The 19,885-nt window shown below is 40.5% G+C and overlaps 1 protein-coding gene across 7 annotated transcripts in view; it reads right to left on the minus strand.

Moving 5' to 3' along the window:
• The window catches only part of SEMA4D (semaphorin 4D), a 96,677-nt gene that overhangs the window by 58,001 nt on the left and 18,791 nt on the right, over positions 1–19,885 (minus strand). The window contains exon 3 of one of the 7 annotated variants that reach the window (XM_021381384.1): positions 19,073–19,267. The exons of 5 other annotated variants lie outside the window; for them this stretch is intronic. The gene's annotated coding sequence lies outside the window, so the exon portion shown is untranslated. Of the gene's footprint in view, positions 1–13,353; positions 13,535–19,072; positions 19,268–19,885 lie in introns of those variants that run through there. One more of the 7 variants, XM_021381387.1, reaches the window with a different exon arrangement.

A 19,885-nucleotide genomic window follows, 5' to 3' on the forward strand; every position in this document is an offset into this window, starting at 1 on the left:
GATGAGCAGGATTTGTGCTCAAAACCAGGTCTAGAATCCAGCATCAGAGCCAGGCAATGCGTTACTCACATCAGGCAACACAACACTTTGCACCATGACAGTAGTGTGCAGCAGGCAGGCATCCTGTGGCTACCAAGAAATCCCATCTCATTTAGTGGAGAGCCACTTCAGGGAACAAATTTTCAGTCCAGGCACCCTGTAGTCACATCATAAAGATCTCATTTGAGGGAAGATTCAGCAGCACAGGAGGAAGGGAAAGGGAGGAACAGGACAAAGAACATTCAGTTGTAGTCACTGACTTCATTACAATCCAAAGGCACAATTCAAGTCCGCATCCCCAGAGAGTTAGCTTTCCATGTCACTTTTTGCAGCAGCTCAGAGCAGTGCAAAGCTACTCCTGTTTATGAGATGTAGTGCTGTTAGCAGGCTCTGAGCTGCAGGAATGAACACAAGAATGCTGGTCTAGTTTTCTTTGCTGCAGGTTAGGAAAGCTCTGGAAGCAAGGCAGGCAGTAACTCCATCTGAGGATTACTTATACTCAAGTCTCAGCAGGCATTTTATCTTTTTCATGCAAAGGCCAGGCACTAATACAAATCAGGGTTCAAGGAAGCTGATAATTTACTCAACCAGTACTGAAAAACATAATCACCAACAGCAAAAGATGTTTTCACATGCTGACTATTATTTGGTCCAAACAGATGCTGAGTGGAAACAAAGTGCCCTGTCTGTGGTTCTTCTGCATGCAGTTTTTCCTTTTCTTCTATTTATAATGGCTCCATTGCTAGAAAAAAGGCAAACACAAGTGTGAAAGTAAAGTTTTCCTATGGGCCTAAACATGCCAAAATCATAGACTGCAAAGTTGTGATCATTTCTGCACTCATGGGAAAAATCCAGAGTCAGAATAAACTGAGTGAATTTATTTAATCATAACCACATTAAGCTGTTCATCTCTGTGGCAGAATGTCCCAGACATCATAGCAAACATCTCACTATGTGAATGGATAAAAATATTTGCTCACATAAGCTGGTTAAATGTGATTCAGCCCAGATGTCCAGATGGCTTAGCAGTCTTTGTTGTGAGATGTTTGCAAAACATCAAAAAATAACAGACACAAATACATGACATAGTGCCTATCCAGCACATGTACAACAATTGGAATTCAACAAGACTATTTTTGGTAACAGATACTGATAAAATTCATTTGTGTACCACAACTGTCATTATACGGCATTCAGTTCTTGTTGAAAGAAACAGTAAAAACATAGTACAATTTGTTCTGTAATGGGAGTTGCTCATTAAGGTCCCCTCTCTTCCCCACGCAATGCTGTAGCACCCATCAGCAACAAGGGAAGGCAGCATAGAAATGAGCTCTATTAAATACTGCCTGTCCTAGGTGTGCTAGAAAATACCTGAAACAGAATGCAGAGGGGGGAAGTATTGCTCTTAAAGCCTGGACATGGACCCTCAGGTTTGACAGAGGTGTACCAGGATAACTCTCTCAAGTTTATCTTATGTAAAGTGGCAGGTGTTAGTTAACTAGGGTCAGAATTCTACTTATAGTTAGCCCACTTAACCTAGTTCTATGAAAACTGGTACTCCTAATTCCATGTTCTGGAGAACACATGTACGGGATAACATTTTACATGTATTATAGGTGTATAAAACTCATTACAAATTGCAGAGAATAAAGCAAGGAAAAAACTTAGAGCAAGGACAATAACATGCCAGTAACTCAAATACAAGGTCATTTTCTTCTCTCACTAAGAAATATATTGATTCTATTTAAGCACAAATTTTCCTGCAGCAGTAATTGTTTATATATCTGGTTCAGACAGTTTCTATAACACAACTTTACCCATAAAAAGCAGCTTAGGAAAAAAAACAGATTTCTTTTATACAAATATATTTTTCTGTAAGTACGCATGTACAAATTCCTACACAACCCTTACAGAGAAGTATTTCCTTTAAGCGATGAAACAAACTGGTCCAAAACCACTGCCACAAATAAAGGCTTTCCCTACACATGGTGATCTCACAGCAGCTGTGTCTCAGTGTCACTTGCCCAGATTACCTTCTGGAGGCCTCTTGCCAGGCTATCTTGCCAAAACCAGCCTGGGAGCTTGGTTAGTACTCAAATCCTCCCCATGACACAGCATTTACCATTACACAAGCCTCAACAGAGTTCAGGCTTCCCATCAGCAGACCCCACCAATTTCCTTCTGAGATTAGCTGGTACCTTAATTTGTAATCTTGAGGCATTTCACAGGTGAAGGAATGAACATGCAGTCATCAATACCAATAAACTCCAGCACAACAATATAGCACTTTCTCCCTACTACCAGGTTTACTGCCTCCAAATGTAATGAAAACAACAAACCAACTAAATGAAACACACAACCCTATAAAACTTTCTTACATCTTTAACTTTCCATCCACAAGAACAAACTCCAGCTTCAAATTTTTATCATTATATTCCATCCCTACCTCTGAAGTCCTACACACCTTCTCCTGATTTCAGCAGGCTATTCAGCCTCAAAAATAACTTATATCTCATGAGTACTTACCTTAACCCAAAACTTGGAGGTTTGTTTTTTCATTCTTGCGGTAGAAGGTAATCAAGCATATTAACACCCAGTTACAGCTTAGATCCAGGCGTAGCAAAAATTTCCTCATAATCTTCATTTTGAACTATGACCTCACATAATGCAACTTTAATCCACAAAACATTGAACCTCTGAGTAACCAGAGCACTTAAAATGTTTCTACTAGACATCTTTGTATTTATAAGGGAGGAAAGGTACATTTTAAACACCTCTCTCCTTCACAAGTTATTTATAAATAGAACTAGTTATAGATGCATTTTTCATTAGTATTCCCCAGAAAAGAAGGTAAAACACAAAAGAAACTACAAGATTTTATTGCAAACAGAACAATGTGATGATTTTTAGGATTGAGAAGCAAAAAAAAAAAAAAAAAACCACTAGCAGAGCTTCCCCCACCCAAGATTTAAAATACAAGCAGAAAACATAATGCTTAAGTATTCAATTTTTTGTCCTAACTTTTGCCTATCAGCTTATGGAACAGAAACACCACTTTTTACCTTGTATTTTGAAGGCACTTGGACCAACTACTTTACATAGAACAGTTATACAAATAGTATTACTACCTGCCACATACTTGGAATAGCAATGTAAAAATAGTTGCTTTGGCCAATTTTCTTCCAAAAGGAAGCAACCGTTCTCCTTGCTCCTAAAGAGAATTTAATGAAGCCATCTGCTCGTGGCTGAGAGTATTCTAAAAACATCCTGCATTTTTTATGCTCCCTTTCACAGTTCAAAGCCTGGCTAGCATCCCAAGGCAACCTTTGCAAATAGCAAAGCAAAAGCAGAAAGAAACGCTACTAAACAAGTTTTGCTCATACATACACTAAAGTACTTCAATATCCGCACATATATTGTGTATCACTGACAACAATTCTAGCAATATTTAAGTTTTTAAGAAAGGAGAAAAAATAATAAATCACAACATGCATATAAAATTGAATCTTGCAATGCTTGTTTTTGTTGTGATCCAGTATGTTCCTAGGTAATTAAACATGTCAAATCAAGTAAGCCATTTAAACTGGTCAACAGTTTTAAAATAAGCTTAACAAAGAAATGAAAATCATCTGTTCATTTTTCCCCAAAACCTCTTTCCAGTCCAACTGTAAAACACTCAAAGCCCACTGATACAGATGTAAAACAACTGCTGTATGAGACCCCAGGAAAGGGCTCTTGCATGACTGGGATGTCTCTTATCTTTCACAGAGGCCAGGAGTGCTGAAGAGGTGCATGCAGACAACCTGAGCACATGTTCATCTTGTACATTAAGTTACTGTTCTTACAAAGAAATAAGATACATAACACTCATCAGCACTTCCATACTTATAGGTATATTTTTCCAATTTCATGTCTGTGAGTAGCCATTTGGCAGCAGATTTAAAGGATGACTTTTCAAGGTGATATACCATTGCAAATGATTAAATTCTACTGCAGCCAGCAGTATAAACAAACATAAGCCTGCTTTTCCAACTCGCAAATATCCCCATTACATACAATCCAAGCTTAAAAAGGAAAAAAAACTGTTGCACCGTATTTCCAAGAAGAGTCTGAAATTAACAGTGCTGCAGGTCATTTGGGGACAGAAAGTACATTCATCATAATGCCAAACACAATGGAGCCTTCAATTTTGCCTGGTTCTTCTAGATGATTTTTCTATACTACTAGTCATTGTGTACAGTTAGAAATGAAACGTCACAAACAGAAAATCAAGAAAATGTTACATCACAAAATGGGGTGAATAAATAGAATTGTATTTATAAGGGTCTAAAGACACCAACCAGTAAGAGACTGAACATACATCATGCAGTGTTTTACGTTTCATACTTTCTATCGTAAGATTTGTAAGAGGCAGAGGACAATAAAGAGAGAATTATCCCCACTATGAATGGTTTTTATATCAGAACATTTCCAAAGGCCTAATTTCTCAGTTGGAATTTTATCTAACATGTTAGACTGCCTATTCAAAATTTCAGTAATAACATGGAGGTTGGGATAGTCACAGTAGTAGCAGACGACAGGGAAAATGAAAGTAAAACTGTTATACAAATACAGCATAATTCCACACTGAAAGGTGAGCGTGAACATCTACTCTTACAGCACTAAATGATAAAAACCCAGTTCTGGGATCACACTTCAGAACATTTGTGTCAAATAGCTGTTCACAAAGCCAAGCCTCCTTCAGCATTAGAAAAGCCCACAAAAGTGAAACATGATCACAATTTACATTTTTTTCTCCCGGATTTCTCTATAGTAAAAACCAGTCCTTGTCTTGCACTCATTTTAAAAAAAAAGTGAATTCCAAATTTAGCCTTTTCACATTCACAGAGGAATGAATGAATGAGGCTGTCATTTTTGCATTTTATAGTAGTGAGAAGTAGAAGTAGAGATGGTACTGCAGACACTAAGACATCATTTTTTATCCAGTACCTGCATTGTCCAAAAGCTGGCATAGCTAACTTGCCTGAAATAATATCTGACTGTCAGAGACATCTCAAAAATTAGGCCAAGGTTACCAGAGGGACTCTGTCAACCCAAACTTCAACTTCCACGTGAAGCCAGTTCTCCAGCTGCAAATGGTATAGCTTTCTCATTCTGCACATGCTAAATCATTAAAACAAGAGATTAATGAGAACCAAAGCAGAAAGCACAAGCCATGGTGCCACAGGCATTAAAGACACACAGCACATTCTATTTGGAGAAGCAAAACTACTCTGTAATTCAGAGGAAAATGATGCAAGCAGGATGTTTATGACATCTGAGGATTTAAAACAGACGAACACACCTTTCATCCTCTGTTCTGGCACACTGAACTGTGTCCCGACTGCAATAACCAGCATGCTGCTGCCTGGCCGACTCTGGCAGGCCAACACAGCACTGACTCTGCTGCTAATCTTCTGGACCAGAGCTGCCCAGGCATTTGTCATGTGCTCCATGTTTCCATGAAGCAGTCTGTTATTCTTCCTGGCTTCAGGCCTGAAAACTGAAGCCAAAATCACATCCTATCATTGCATGACAGAGAAGCAAAAGATGTTCCCACCAAAGGTGGCAGGGCAGGCTGTGCGAAGGCCAGTGGCCCTCTGGTGAACTGAAGGTTCAGAGGCACCTTCACCCAAACCCTTCCCCTCACAGCACCCCCTTCACTGCAGTACCATACAAACCCTGGCCAGAGAAAGCTTTTCTCCACTAATGTAGCGACAAGAAACAGAGCCGCCTCGCCACCCTTCCCCTTGCTAACTAAGGGTCTCAGCTGAAAGCAGAATAGCAGGAACCTGTTCTGCTGCTTGTTCTAGCACCTCTTGGACCTGAGGAGATTGGCAGGCAATCTTTCTGGGATACATACGAGCAAGTAGACCAAAAACACATATAATTTCCAGGCTACTGATAGAATCACATCTCTGCAGGCAAATTTCTCCCCTTGTTGGATGCTGTTTGATGAGTCTTATCAGGAATTAATATCATGAACTAACAAGCAACTGCTTGAACCTCACTCAGAAGGGAAAGCCCCAAATCTTGCTTGCTTCAGTGTGGCAGGCAGGAAAGGGAAGAGAATTTGAACAAGTATTAGTAGAACATTAATGAAGATGCAGAGACTTGCCAACAGCAGGCATGATCTCCTCCTCACTACCACAGCGCAGGGCAGAACATGGTTGCCCACGGGACCACAGGCAACACCAGTCAGACTAGCAGAGAAACTCTTGGAAGACTCTGAACAACCACTGAGCTTATAGCACCTAAAAGGACACTCCCACAGCAGAAAACACTCCATCATACACCAGTGGAAGAGATGCAAAAAGCTGCGAGTTTATAGCTGTCTTACCCTCTTCTCAGAGACAAACGAAAATACTAAATTTAAGAGTTTATGTTTGTTCAAAAATCTATCCAGCTGAAACTGAGCCATTTGGTTTTCTGGACAGAAATGGAGGTTGAGTGATGTTCTTCTCTGCCAGATCAATATCTGCATGTAGCTCATTGTATAGCGCAACAAGTTTTAATATTAACAAGGAAACAAGTAAGAACTCATTTAACCTGCAGATTTTCAAGAAGTATACTCTCACTCTCTTTAACTGTGCAGAACTGCAGTTTTGGTGAGTGCTGAGGTTTTGACTGAAATTCTGCCAATCAGAGAGACTCGGAGACAAGCTACCAGATCAGATGTTGCCACAGAACAAAGTATCCTAATATACTGAACCTGTTCCTCACAAGTTTGGTTCCTACTGGCCCACCTGTCCTGCTCCCTGCATGAGGCCATCTCTGCGGCCCACTGCTCTGACACCTCTGAGGCACAGAGGTTTGATGAAAAGCCAACACATGCCACTGTGGGTTAGTCTTCCCCTCACTGACCAGCGAGTATGGTTCAAGTACAGCCTGCGCCTTCCACCCACCCATGCTGAAGGGGCCCAGCAGTCTCCAGTGCTGCACTAAGGAGGGCAGCGGGGCTCATGGAGGGCTGCAAAGAGGGAGAGAGAGGAACAACTGCCAAAGACAGAAGCCTTCTTGATGATTTATGTTCATCTTCTGACTTCACAGCACTATAAACCATTTGAATGCTGGAAGACAGAGCAGATAAATCCCTGTACCATAAGTTCAGCAACTACAACTTCTGCCACAATTGGTTTCACTACCTGGAAATCTCAAAAAAAGCACTGTTTGCATATTTTAGCTTCCCTGCCCCATGTGGGAGTCTGAGAATGTATCATAAAGGATCACTTACGAACCCCAAACACTTGTTGTGGCTAAAACACATTGCGCATGTTGCACAAAGTACACAGCTCCTAGCTCCATGCAGCTTCAGGCAGCAGAAACACCAGCCTGCAACCCCAACACCAGCTCTGGTCTCTGAAGAAACACACTGAAACAAACCAATGTTTAACCAAACACTGCCACCTGACTCTTTCCAAGTTAAACTGATATCCTCATCAGAAGATACAAAATTGCTGCAGAAAAAGATAGTGAAACCAGAAATTAATGACCACCTTCTTCAATCAGCTGACCCACCACAACATGTGTTGTATTAGGCAAAAAACAGAGCATTCGGGATGTAACGCGGAAGGCCCTTCCCCATGGCATTTTCTTATTGGTTGACCTACTTAGTTGAACCTGTGATGTAGGATTAAGAGGCTGTACCTTTTGCCTTGATAACAAACTGCATGACCACTCATATGGGTTTTCGGAAGCGAGTGGACAGAGCACGATATTCAATATGATTGGCCAGTAGCCCGCGAGAGCTTCTGGTACAGTCTAGTAAAAGATAAGAAATACTATATAGTTCTGTAATTTTTACCAATAAACGCCATTTTGCTGCTCATCATATTGATGCCTATGTGCAGTGACTGGTTGGGACCGGGTTTTGGTTCTCAGTGTGCAAGAGTAATACAAGCAGGGTTGCCGGAGTTCGGTAACAAACACGTGGCACAGATGGCAAGTGCACACAGCAGGCAGAAACTGCTGCTTTCTATCAAAGCTATGGCCAGAAAATTTTAGAGATGCTAGAAGGAAGTTAACATACAACTACAAACTTCACACATGGGCATCTCATTATTGTTAACCCTCACTTTTTCATGCTTTGCACTCCTTAGCAGTGCAGATGTGGTATTTTATTTTAGAAGTCTAGCTCACTATAAATATGCACTATCAGAGATTCCCAAAGATAAAGCTTCACAGTTGCTAAATGAGCTTAGATGTGAGTAGTATCTGAAGAAGAAGAAATGGTAACTCTGTGATTAAAACCCAGTCTACATGGATGATGCCCATGCACTCCCCCATCAGAAGATTTGGATGCTAAGCCTGTTACTCCAAAAAGGGGATTCAGAGTGGCTAAATCAAAACGCGCAGTCACTGGCTTCAGCCTAAACTGTCTATCAGCAGATTCCTGAGGCTGTGGCCTCAGTAAAAAAGACATATAACAACAACATGCTGCAAAGCATTTAACAGAACCAGATGCCTTGCATAAAGAAGCATAAAGGGGATTCTGAACTTGTGGAATTGGCCATGAATTTGTACAACATATTTAAAAACAAAAATTCATTCATGCTCATGTTGTTTCTAAATAAGATGTTTCATTAACCACACTAACTACAAATAGCAATTACAGTTAGCATAACATGAAGTCTAACTCAAAAGAACAAAATAAATATTTTCATCATAGAATGGCTTAGGTTGTTGGGAACATTAAGGGTCATCTAGTTCCAACTCCTTGCCATGGACAGCATTGCCAAACACCAGACAAGGCTGCCCAGGATCCCATCCCACCTTGCCTTGAACCCCTCCAGAGATGGGGCCACCCCTCTTTTGATGCAGCCCAGGCTACTGCTGACCTTCCAGGCTGCAAGCACACACTGCTGACTCATGTCCAGCTTTTTGTTCATCAGACCCCCTAGTTCTTCTCTGCACGGTTCCTCTCAATAAGTTCTCCCAGTCTGCACGCACATCTGGGATTGCCTTGACCAAGTGCAACACCTTGCACTTGGCCTTGTTAAACTTCAGTAGATTCTCACATGCCTTCTTTTCTAGTGTGTCCAGGTCTCCCTGGTTGGCGTCCCTACCTTCAGTTCTGTCAGCTGCATCACTGAGCTTGATGTTATCAGCAAACTTGCTAAGGGTACACTTGATCACACTATGTTGCTGATAAAGATGTTGAAGAGCACTAGTCTCAAGACAGACCCCTAGGGGACACCACTAGTGACTGGCCTCCACCTGGATGTAGGAGTCACTGACAACAACCCTTTGGCTACAACCATCCAACCAATTCTTTATCCACCAAGTAGTCCAGCCTTGAAATCCATATCTCACCCCTGATTTCCTGAAAAGAGCAAAAGAGATGAAAAACATTGTCCAAAGGTACAGAGACAAGGACAGAAAGGAACTCCTGAACAAAAAGTAATAACAGGGTAAGGCAGGTAACGGTCTCTAATGGTAGTGATTTATTTTATCACAGCCTGTTAGTATCAGGTTATGTAATCAGCCCACATGATTTAGGAACTCACATAGGGATAAAATGTTTTTCAGTTAGCAATATGAATATGGGTTGGCTCATGTCAAGCGCCTGTAAGTGTTAATCTCAAGAAAATTACATACAGTGACTTTAAACAATAAGTGAAAGTTTACTACTTTTTGCAGCCTTATGTTTAAGAAAGAATGTCTTAGTGCTATCTTCAAAATAAACAAAAAACAAAAGCATAGATTTAAGCTGTAATTCTCCCAAGTACCAACAATTCCCTTATATAAATACTTTCAGAAGTCTCTGCCTTCAAATTGGGATACAGACAAAATGATGTATGAAGCTCAAACACTGAGGTAGGTAACACAACAACTATGAACAAGAAAGGAGTAAACCCTTGTAAGCAATGAAAGGAAACCACAATTTATAAGCACTTGCATGAGGGAAAATATGAAATAAACATGCAGCTACAAAGCCAAAAGTTGTCAGTGAAACTTGGTTTGCCTTCCACAAATCAAAGATGCACACCATCAATTTGCCAGGGCTCAAACAATACAAAAACAGTAACTATAAAAAACAGTAACAACAACAAATTTTCTTACGGGTTCTATGCAGTGGCTTTTAAATCTCTTTAATAAGGCATTAAGAAAATGGCTGTCCATGACCTCATCTTCTTGATGGAATCAAGTTCAGATCCAAAAGTTCTGACTCCAGAGTCCTCAAGACAAATTACTCGTTTTACAACACCAGGAGCACAGCTGAGGAACTGTCTTCTTTTCCTTACCTTTTTTTTTTTTTAAAAAAGAACAAGCAACAAACTTCAGCTGTTATCTCAGTGTACCAAAATCTTTCATTAAGGGATGCAAGTTCAGCCATATGAGCTCAGAGAGAATACTGCTAGGATGGGGAAGCAAAAATTATGTTTTAGAACACTTTAGCAACCTTTTTTTGACCGAAGACACACCACTTTATGAGGGTAAAGAAGCTGAGAGTAAATAAACAGTTCTTTTGCCAATGTACATGCATAGGATAAGCTACTGAGAGTAGCAAGAGATTTCTGCAGTGACACAACCTTGATCTTTCCATGAACAGTTACCTCTCTTGTACCTGAATCCCATTTTCATTTTCTTAAGAAAGTTTAGCAACAATAAGATGGAAAAAAGAAGTAACATTTAACAGAAGACTATATTTAAGTGAGCCAGGTAGATCAATGAAATATAATGGATGAGTCACTGTTTGGAAGAAATGGGTAGCAGTTTGGATGTTCTCAGATCACACTGAAGAAAATCTTACTGGCATCCTTAAAAGGGCACATATTTCACAGAAGCTGTTGAGAGAAAGAAGTTCCACCTCTCCAAGGCTGTAGGGAATCAGTTCATCACAGGAGGTTTGGTTTTTCCTCTCTCTTCAGCACCAGCCTGAACATTAACCTGGACAAACACCACACCTGGCAAACCACCTATTTCTCCATTTTGCCCAAACCACACAACATGCATCACTTGAAAAAATAAAAATAAAAAAAATCAGAATAAAGATCAAGGTCACAGGTGGCAGAGCTGTCTGTGCTGCTGCTGAGAAGAAGCTACCAGTGGATAAAGGAGCCAGAGGCAAGCATGTGTGGGTGCAGAAAACTCAGCAAAGCAGCACGTGTGACAGAAAATACTGCAACATTAAAAAAACAACACAAAAAAAAAAGAAGCAAAATCCATAAATCACTACAGAAGCCATTACTGCACTGGTGCAGAAAAGAGCTCAGGCAGTATGACACCATTCCCAATCATTAACCAAGGCAGGGGGGAAAAAATCCACATGCTTCCTGGTAGTAGGTCAGGGCAGGTTTGTAACTGCATCGTTCAACTTCAGCAGTCTTCAACAAAAGAAAGCATTTCAGAGAGCAGGTACACCTGGCAGAGCCTCTTCCCAAGACCAAATGCCAGGCACAGTGCTGCACCAGCAGGGAAAACACTGCTGGATGGCTGTCCACCCATGACCACAAGCACCTGTTTGCAAGGACACGAGGGCCAGAAAGGCTCATACTCTGCCTCTTGCTCTGGGCTACCCCAATGTGATGGCCAGAATCCCTGCTAAGCAGGCAGGACAAACCCGTCAGGAGAAGCGCAGAATACAGGAGTTTCAGGTGGAAGCAAGTCCAACTTGAAGACAGCTTCAGGGCTGGCCTGCAGTTAAAGCACATAATTGTGAAAGAGCATTATCCAAATGCCCTCTTTCAGACTTCGCTGAAGAAGTGAAGGTGATGCATGAGCCTAATGGCTATCATCTACCATTAAGAATTCAAGGCACAGTACCAGACAGTTTTATTATTTCATAAAGTGCTTTGTTCAATGTTAAACCATGCAACCAATTTATTGGAACCTTAAGAGGTACCTTATCCATGCTGAGCACATTAGCTGATTAATTAGTTCAACATAAAGGTCAGCTCTCTATTCCTGAGACTGTTCACATTCACATATCCCAATTTCTGCCACCTAAAATCTGATCAGCAAACACTTTTACTTTAAACTAGAATCCAAAAACAAAACAAACAAACAAACAACAGGAAAATTTACCTATTCTAAGTTCTAGTGTACATCAGCTGATCTGCACTCCTCTTTACCCAAAGCAACACTGCATCCTTTGAAAAAAGAGATGGTCCACTGACCAAACAAAGGGAAACACATCAAGGTCTGAGACGTTCATTTTCATGAGCTCCTTTGTGACAGTGTCCCAATTCCTGCAGTGACTGGAAAGGAAGCTCTCTATACTCTTTTCTGGCAGGAAGGAGCCATAGCTCATTCTTGTATTTTTGAATTTTGAAGAACAAAGTTCAAACTCTGAAGGAAAGAAATGCTTTCATTTTTCATTGTTAAAAAAAAAAACCACACAAAAAAACCAAACACACCACTTTTGCAGAGAAATTCATGTCAGGTAAGTCCTCACAAGTTTCAGCATCTTCCCCCATTACCAAAACTAATTCCAACTGATTAACATGTTATTTGAAATAAAACCAGACAGCAGAATACAAACCTGGTAAATAACAAGTTTTAAGTGCTAGGCAAATACACACTAGTTGATATGAAACTGAAATACAGTTGCTTCTCCAGGCACTAAGCAGACTCATCATCCCTGCAGCTTCCTTTCCTTCAGGAAAATGATTAAAGAAGCTGCACACTGTTGTGTCCCTGTGATACAAATTTTGACACAGAAAGGTTTTCATACACCTAAAAATAAAACCTCAAAGAGGAAATTAAGACCACATCATTAAACTGCTATGGTTTCCAAAACATTTTTCTTAGATTTTCTTCCACCAATTCAAAGTAAGTGGTGTTAGATAAGATACATTTGTGTAGTATATTGTTCTGACAAATGCCTATCAATCCACAGTAGTTACCATTTTCAAATTCAAACACTAATTTTTGCTTTTAGCTTTCCTACCTAATCAGTATTGCAGTACAGAATCAACTGGAACAACAAACATCATGACAACTGTCACATAAGGGTTACCGGAAGCCAGATAGTTCTGTAACAAAACACCGCCTACCTTCTGCAGTCTTTACTGAATGACTATTCCCCACTAAAATCAGCAACTTGTGAAACTTATTTAAAACATACGTTGGAAGTAGCATATTAATCTTGGGAAAACTACTTAAGCAGCAGAATGTGAGTTTTGAAAAAGCACCATCCACCAACAATAACACAAAGAAAATACTCCCCAATTCATTCGCAGCAAAGCAATTAATCGAAGTGAGCTAGTCAACACTGGAAAACATACTCAAAAACACGCTGCCTCTAAAGCATATTACCCCAATTTTGCTCACCTTACAGACAGCTCTCCTTTTATGAGGAAGGTCCGCTTTTAAAACAAGACAGCCTGAAGAGCAAAATGACACCTACTGAGAGTAGATGAAACAGAGGAAAACACTGAGCTGAGAAGTAAAGATGGCAGCATCGAAAGGAGTATGTCATGCAAGAAGTCCTCCGCAATTCCATTCTAAAACTTGCGGGGAGAGAAGAGATAACCTGACAGCCTGCCATCACAGAGATTATAATCTCTCACTTCAGGGAGAAGCATGGATTTAAAATAACCTTCTTTGGTTGCTGCCAAGGAACATGACCTGCAGTCAGGCAGTCTCACAACAGGTAATAGCTTAAAGAAAGCCTTTAGCTATGAAATATTTTTATTGCCTGAAAGAAACTGTCACTTCAGTCAAGCCAGATTAAATCCTAATTTGCTGATGTCCAATTTCATCCAAGGCTCGTGGCAGCACCAATTCCACTGCAGTTTCACAGGCCCTCCGCTCCCCAGCAAAACCTGCAAAGCAACTCTGCCCCCACAGACATGCTGTGAGTCACTCATGGGGACACACAGCCAGTGAGCAGTGCTAAGGTGACTCAGCACCTGGCCTCCACATGGCTGATCCACCCCTTGGGAGGTTGCATGGGGCAGGGAGAGGGGTGAGGAAGGGCAGAAGAAGCTCAGGCTGACTCTTCAGACATGGGAAGCATGTGGCATACTGATGGTGGGGAGCAGCAGCCTCTTCAGACATTATAAATGTCACTTCAACCACATTAAACCAACACTGCCACTGCAGGCTTGGCTGGAAGAGTACCGGCAACTCAAAAATTGCATATTTGCACATGTATTCACAATAAAACATAGTTCACTGCAGCTTTCATGCTACACTGAAACAATACATACAATCACAGTGGAGAAAAAAGCAACTATTTCTGCTGAGAGCAGTCAAGATGAAGACACAGGCTAGCACTCTTTGGGAACAACCACACTGTCCTGCCAACGGGGCTCAAGCTCATGCTTTACTTGCCTCAAGCTACACCTAGTTGTGGTTTAGGAGGAAGGAGAGCACAGATACTGGTATGAGCCCAACAACACGAACAGGCCACACGCCCAAGCCACCACACCACTTTTTATCGCACTACCCTGGCAGCACCATTGTGCCCAGCCAATGCTAACCACATATATTCCTCACAAGGTCCTTCCCAGGAAGGCCCATCACCTTTGTGCCCCAAGAGCCACTAAACACAAAGGCAGATCAGTGCTGAGCTTCCCTGTAACATGACAGTCACTTAGTTCCACCCTGAGAGATTTCTGTCTGTCCCAACAGAGGCAGAGGCTACAGCCCAGCCTCAGCTCAGCCTTTCTGCCTTCAGCACAGTGCTGATACCCATCATCAATATCTCAGTATCAATGTAAAAACCAGCAGTGCCTCTTCTTCTGGGTTTTCATGGATGTGTAACTAGCATGCACGAACAATTATCCCACAGCAAAGGGCACACCCTTTGCTGTAGCTGAAGTGAAATACGTGAATATTGTTGGTAGCCTCAAAACCATCACCGTCCTTATGTAATCTCTGTAAAGAAAATGAGCCTCTTCTATGCAGGCTGACTAGGCTCACACTGCTAATAAAGGACAAAGCTAAGAGAACATTAAATACATGCTTTGGGAACATGCCTCAGCACAACATATGGGTTGCAGAGAAGGAACATGAAAAGTTTTTTCAAAAATGTACTGAGATCCTATAAGAAGCTGTACCTCTAACCGATTTATTTAATTAGGTCTCTCTCACTAACATGTGCACAGGATTATAGATTTTTTTTTCCTAAAATCAAGTTTCAAGTTTGTGGAACAGATCCAAAGAGCTGGTTTTCTATGCATTCCTGAGGGAGAAAGGGCTAGAGAAAAGCCTTTTATTTCTGTATGTATTTCCCAGGAGGCCTAACAAATGCAAAAAGGAACGTATCATGCTTCTACAGTGGGGGAAGGGCAGGAGGGGATTAACATGTTTTATTTGCAGAGTGTGTGCAAGTGGGAGGAATGAGTGCTTCAATATTAGCAATTAAACACATTTCTGCTGTAAACCTTATGGTAAGACAGTTAAAAAATCCTTTTCAATATAAAATCCTACTTGAGTAAATGTCAAGGTGAATTGTGATGAACTTGGTCAAAAAAGCTGCTGTGACCCTGAGGGACACTTTAGACAGTATACATACATCTCCTGAGAGTCACCAATATCAGCACATCAGCATCCTGAAGTTAGGAGTATAAACACAGGAGTGCATGCTCCCATTACAAGTCAGCATCACCTACACAGTTTCACACACAAGTACTAGCAGCGTTTTCCTCCTCCTAAATTGATTTTATACATGCTTTTCTGTTAGGCTCTTTAAGAACTTGCCAAGGTCGATCCTCAGTTCAGAAACACTTCAAATTGAAATCAACTCAAAATAAAAAAAAAAAATCAACCAAAACAAAACAAACAACGCAGGAACAGAGCAACAGACGTTATTCCAGTTTGCCCCTTCAAAGAGTGTGAATCACAAAATACTCCAGACTACTGCACGCTGATTTTCAAAGTAACATACTCCCTTCAAACTTTTCCAGTTTATTAGCTTTTCAGTCTTTATTATTTTAATATTAATTCAGCAATGTACTTTTTCTACCCTGAATTTCTCTACACTGAAATAAAAGTGCTTCCACTAGGAACTCCTTTTCACATATCAGTTCTTATTTTAGTATAAGCCTAATGGAAAAAATGAATAAAAGGCTGTTGCTCCAAAATTAAGACTGGTGCTACTGGGTACTTCACCGCTCATATGCATTGCACCGAGTTTTTGCCCCATCTGATCTCTCTGGAGACCTAATCCTGTCTCCAGCCATCACATCCCATGTCTCCAGCTCCAGCTGCTCATCATAGCATTACAGCTGCTCAGGGAGTGGGTCCCACCTCCACAACGCCTGGAGCTTTGCTCCTGGGGTTTTGCTGTTGTTGTTTCTAGTTTTTTAAGCTTTCCTCTTCCCCTTAATCTATCAAAGCAATAGCAATAACAGGATGAGTGTGCTGAAGGTACGAGCTGCCTTTGTTTCTACCAGGAGGAAAGGCAGCAGACCATGTAGCTGCAGCCCATAGGTTAGTACGCATTTAATAACACACAATTAATTGAACAAGTTTTCAAGTTTTGCTGCACTTGCAGGTACAGAAACTTCTACTCCACTTTTTATTTAAACACTGCTTTCAGTTTTAGTATAGTATGCAACTAACATATGGCTGTGTTCATACAAAGTAAAAATAAGTTCATTCACAGAGTTGTTCGGCATTAATATTAGTTATAGTGTAAAGAATCTAGGTTATTTAACAAGTCCACTCAACATGATCATCCATCCTTCCACCCCTACCCACTTGCAGAAAGGCAAAAGAAGCCAAATTACTTATTAACTTAAAGCCAAATAATACGGTTGATTGTTCTGGGACTATGCTTTTAGGTAATGTGCTACTAAGCATTGTATTTAAGACATTTAATAACAGGAAAAAAAGCAACCAAGATTTATTGTTGATTTTCCTCAGCCATTTATTCTTTTCTATAATCTCATTTTACAATATTTTAAGACTTCCAGCTTCGCAACATTATGTTCTGGAATAATAACTTTACAAACGATAGAGATTTGTACACCTTTCTGAACTCAGAAATCAACATTTTCAACAGTAAACTATCCGCTAAGGAACTAAAAAAAACACTAGAGTCTAAGGAACAAACTACTACAGTGTACCAGGTAGCAGGTGCTGAATAGCACAATCTTTCATTTAATAAAATGGCCAGAAAGTGAAGATTAACAATAAAATGCTGGAAATACTTGTACAGACTCTTAAGGTGCAGAGTAATTAATCCCAGGAACTATGATGACACAGGAGATTTGACATCTTTAGAAAAAGAAGATGGAAGAGAGATCTCTTTTCTGGATAAGGAAAACAAGACTATCATGTGAACTCCTGGGCTTGGCGTCAGAATTTCACCCAGTAGTTTCAGATATCCATATTACTTAAGGGCTAAAGTAACAACTTTAATTTGCTTTTTTTCCCACGGAATCATATAAGAGTTCAGGTTGGCAGTGAGCCTTGGGTCCATATGGCCCAACCTTGCTCCAGCAGAGACAGCCAGAGGCAGGGTGCTCAGGACCATGTCCAGGCAGCTTCTGGAGATCTCCAAGGAGGAGATCTCACAGCCTCTCTGAGCAACCTGTGCCAGGGCTTTATCACCTGCATGGTTAAAAAAGTGATTGCTGATACTCAGTTGTACCTCTGAGGCAATACTGGGTTATATTTTTATCAGGTTACCTTTTTGACTCATACAAGCTCAAACACACTATGCAACTTGTCTTGGGGAGAGAGAAGAACTGAAGATTAGGCAGGATACCAGTTGATGTGGTTCTCGGGCAATAAAAGCCAATCGTTTTACAAGATGTTTGTCTGGCTTTAATCAAGCTACTAACTAACTTTAATGCTTGTGCTGACAACATCTACAACTGTAAGCTTTAGATACAAGATCCAGAAGCAATGAAAACTGCAGCACAGCTGCAGCAGTAGCATGCAAGTCACTCCAGTGTAACACCACAAGAGGGCAGTGACTCACTCAACTGCCCGCTTCTCTAAGTGCAACTATCTTTCAATAGAGAAACCTCAAGATCCTGTGCAGTCCCAGAAAGACTTCATGCATACAATTCTGTGAGAGACAGCAAAGATCACGTCTTTTGGCTATTTTGAATGTATTTCTCTATTTCTCCACAAAAGTTGAATAATTGCAGCAGCTATTCTTCTCATTATTGCTCTATCGAGTGCATCTCCAAGATGGAAGGTACATCCTGTATCAGTACATCTATGTGTGCTCTCAAAACCTAATGTCTACTCAGAAGAGAGAAAGGCTCCACTCAGCCATCTATTTGAAAACCATTTCGAAAAAACTTCTTGATTGCTGTTTAGTTACATACACAGCTCGAAAAAATTCCATCTAAATATCAAAAAAGCCTCATTCAAAAAGCCACATTCCTTTACGCCTGCTCTTACTTGCCATGAATCATTTCAATAAAAGTTTTCCACATTAAGTCCTCCAAGCTCACATAGCATAACTAAAAATGTTCTCTTTGCATATTTTTGCATATTTAACTGAGAGACATTTTAAGCTAATGCAAAGGAAATGTCTTAGTACACATTTATTTCATACATTATGCTTACATTGCATTACACCATTTACTTCTCAACTTCCAGATAACCTCTAGCATACTGCAGGTGTAATTTATAAACAGCAATTATAACACGATATGAATTACAACATAAGTACACTGAAAGAACATGAGCAGAAGGTAACGCAGAGGGAACTCCCCAAAGTGCACGCTAATTAAAAGCCTGCATGAGAAATCTCACATGAACTAAGCCTCAAGATACTGTGTGTTCTGCGTGCAGACCAGACCTCATAAATCTTTCTCTTGAGACACAAAACAAAATCTGAAGCTGTCTGGAATAGTGTGGAGCAAGAAGACAGCGGCAGTGGGTGGTGCTGCGTCTACAGATGCAACATAATTTGAGGAACTCATCATAACTGGTACAACGCATCACTGTCCAAATCATCATTCAGTACAATATTTGCACTGTTACTGCAGACTGAGGAGTTACTGAATTGCACATTAAAAGAACACAGTGGTGAAAGTCTGACAAACAGAACCCACCTCTATGGAAATGGCTCACCAACCTGGAAGCCAGCAGCATGTGCTGGCACAGTATAAGGATCTCGTCTTTCATCTGCAGGCTTCCCCTTGACAGTGTTTCCCCCTTCAAGATGGAAAGCTTGCAACCCAGTGGCTGGTATAGAGGCACTACTGATGTGTACTTGAAGGTACCGCCCAGCAGCATTGCAAAACTCAAGCCTCTGACGTAGACACAATCCCTGCAGGAAATAATGCATCCATGCCACATCAGTCAGACAACTGGATTGGTCTGTATCCAGATCAACTAGCCACCCTTATCCCTTCTTTCCTACCTCCTAGAATATTTCATCTGCTTCTGTCACGCACAAATCTAATGCAGGAACAGAAGAACCTATAGTAAGAGCTATTTAATCCTGAGCTTATAACTAGTAGCTTCCCAAATCAAAGAAACAGGTATAACTTTAAGAACTTCAAGAAGAAATAGTACACGTCCTCAGTATAACATCTGAACTTCAAGAAACGGCCCTTTGGGATCCTGTCCTCCACTACATTTCCAGACAAGAAAATTTGTGTTTATCTGATAAATGTAATTACTATAATTACTTATAATAACATATATGTTATGTACAATAATATTAATAAAGTAAAATAATTACTTAAAGAATATTTTTAGAAAAGTACAGACTTTTTTAATTGACTGGTGCCTTTAAATTTTAAAGCAATATTTAGCACAAAAGGAGAGCACTTAAAAGGCATGAAAGTCAGGTTACGCACTTGTTTTATGTTGGTCTTTCAGGCAAATCTAACCAATGACTTGAGAATTCTGAAAATTTTCCTCCTAGCTGAAGAGTCAAAAT

This window comes from Numida meleagris, chromosome Z (assembly GCF_002078875.1).
Source record: "Numida meleagris isolate 19003 breed g44 Domestic line chromosome Z, NumMel1.0, whole genome shotgun sequence".
Classification (NCBI taxonomy): domain Eukaryota; kingdom Metazoa; phylum Chordata; class Aves; order Galliformes; family Numididae; genus Numida; species Numida meleagris.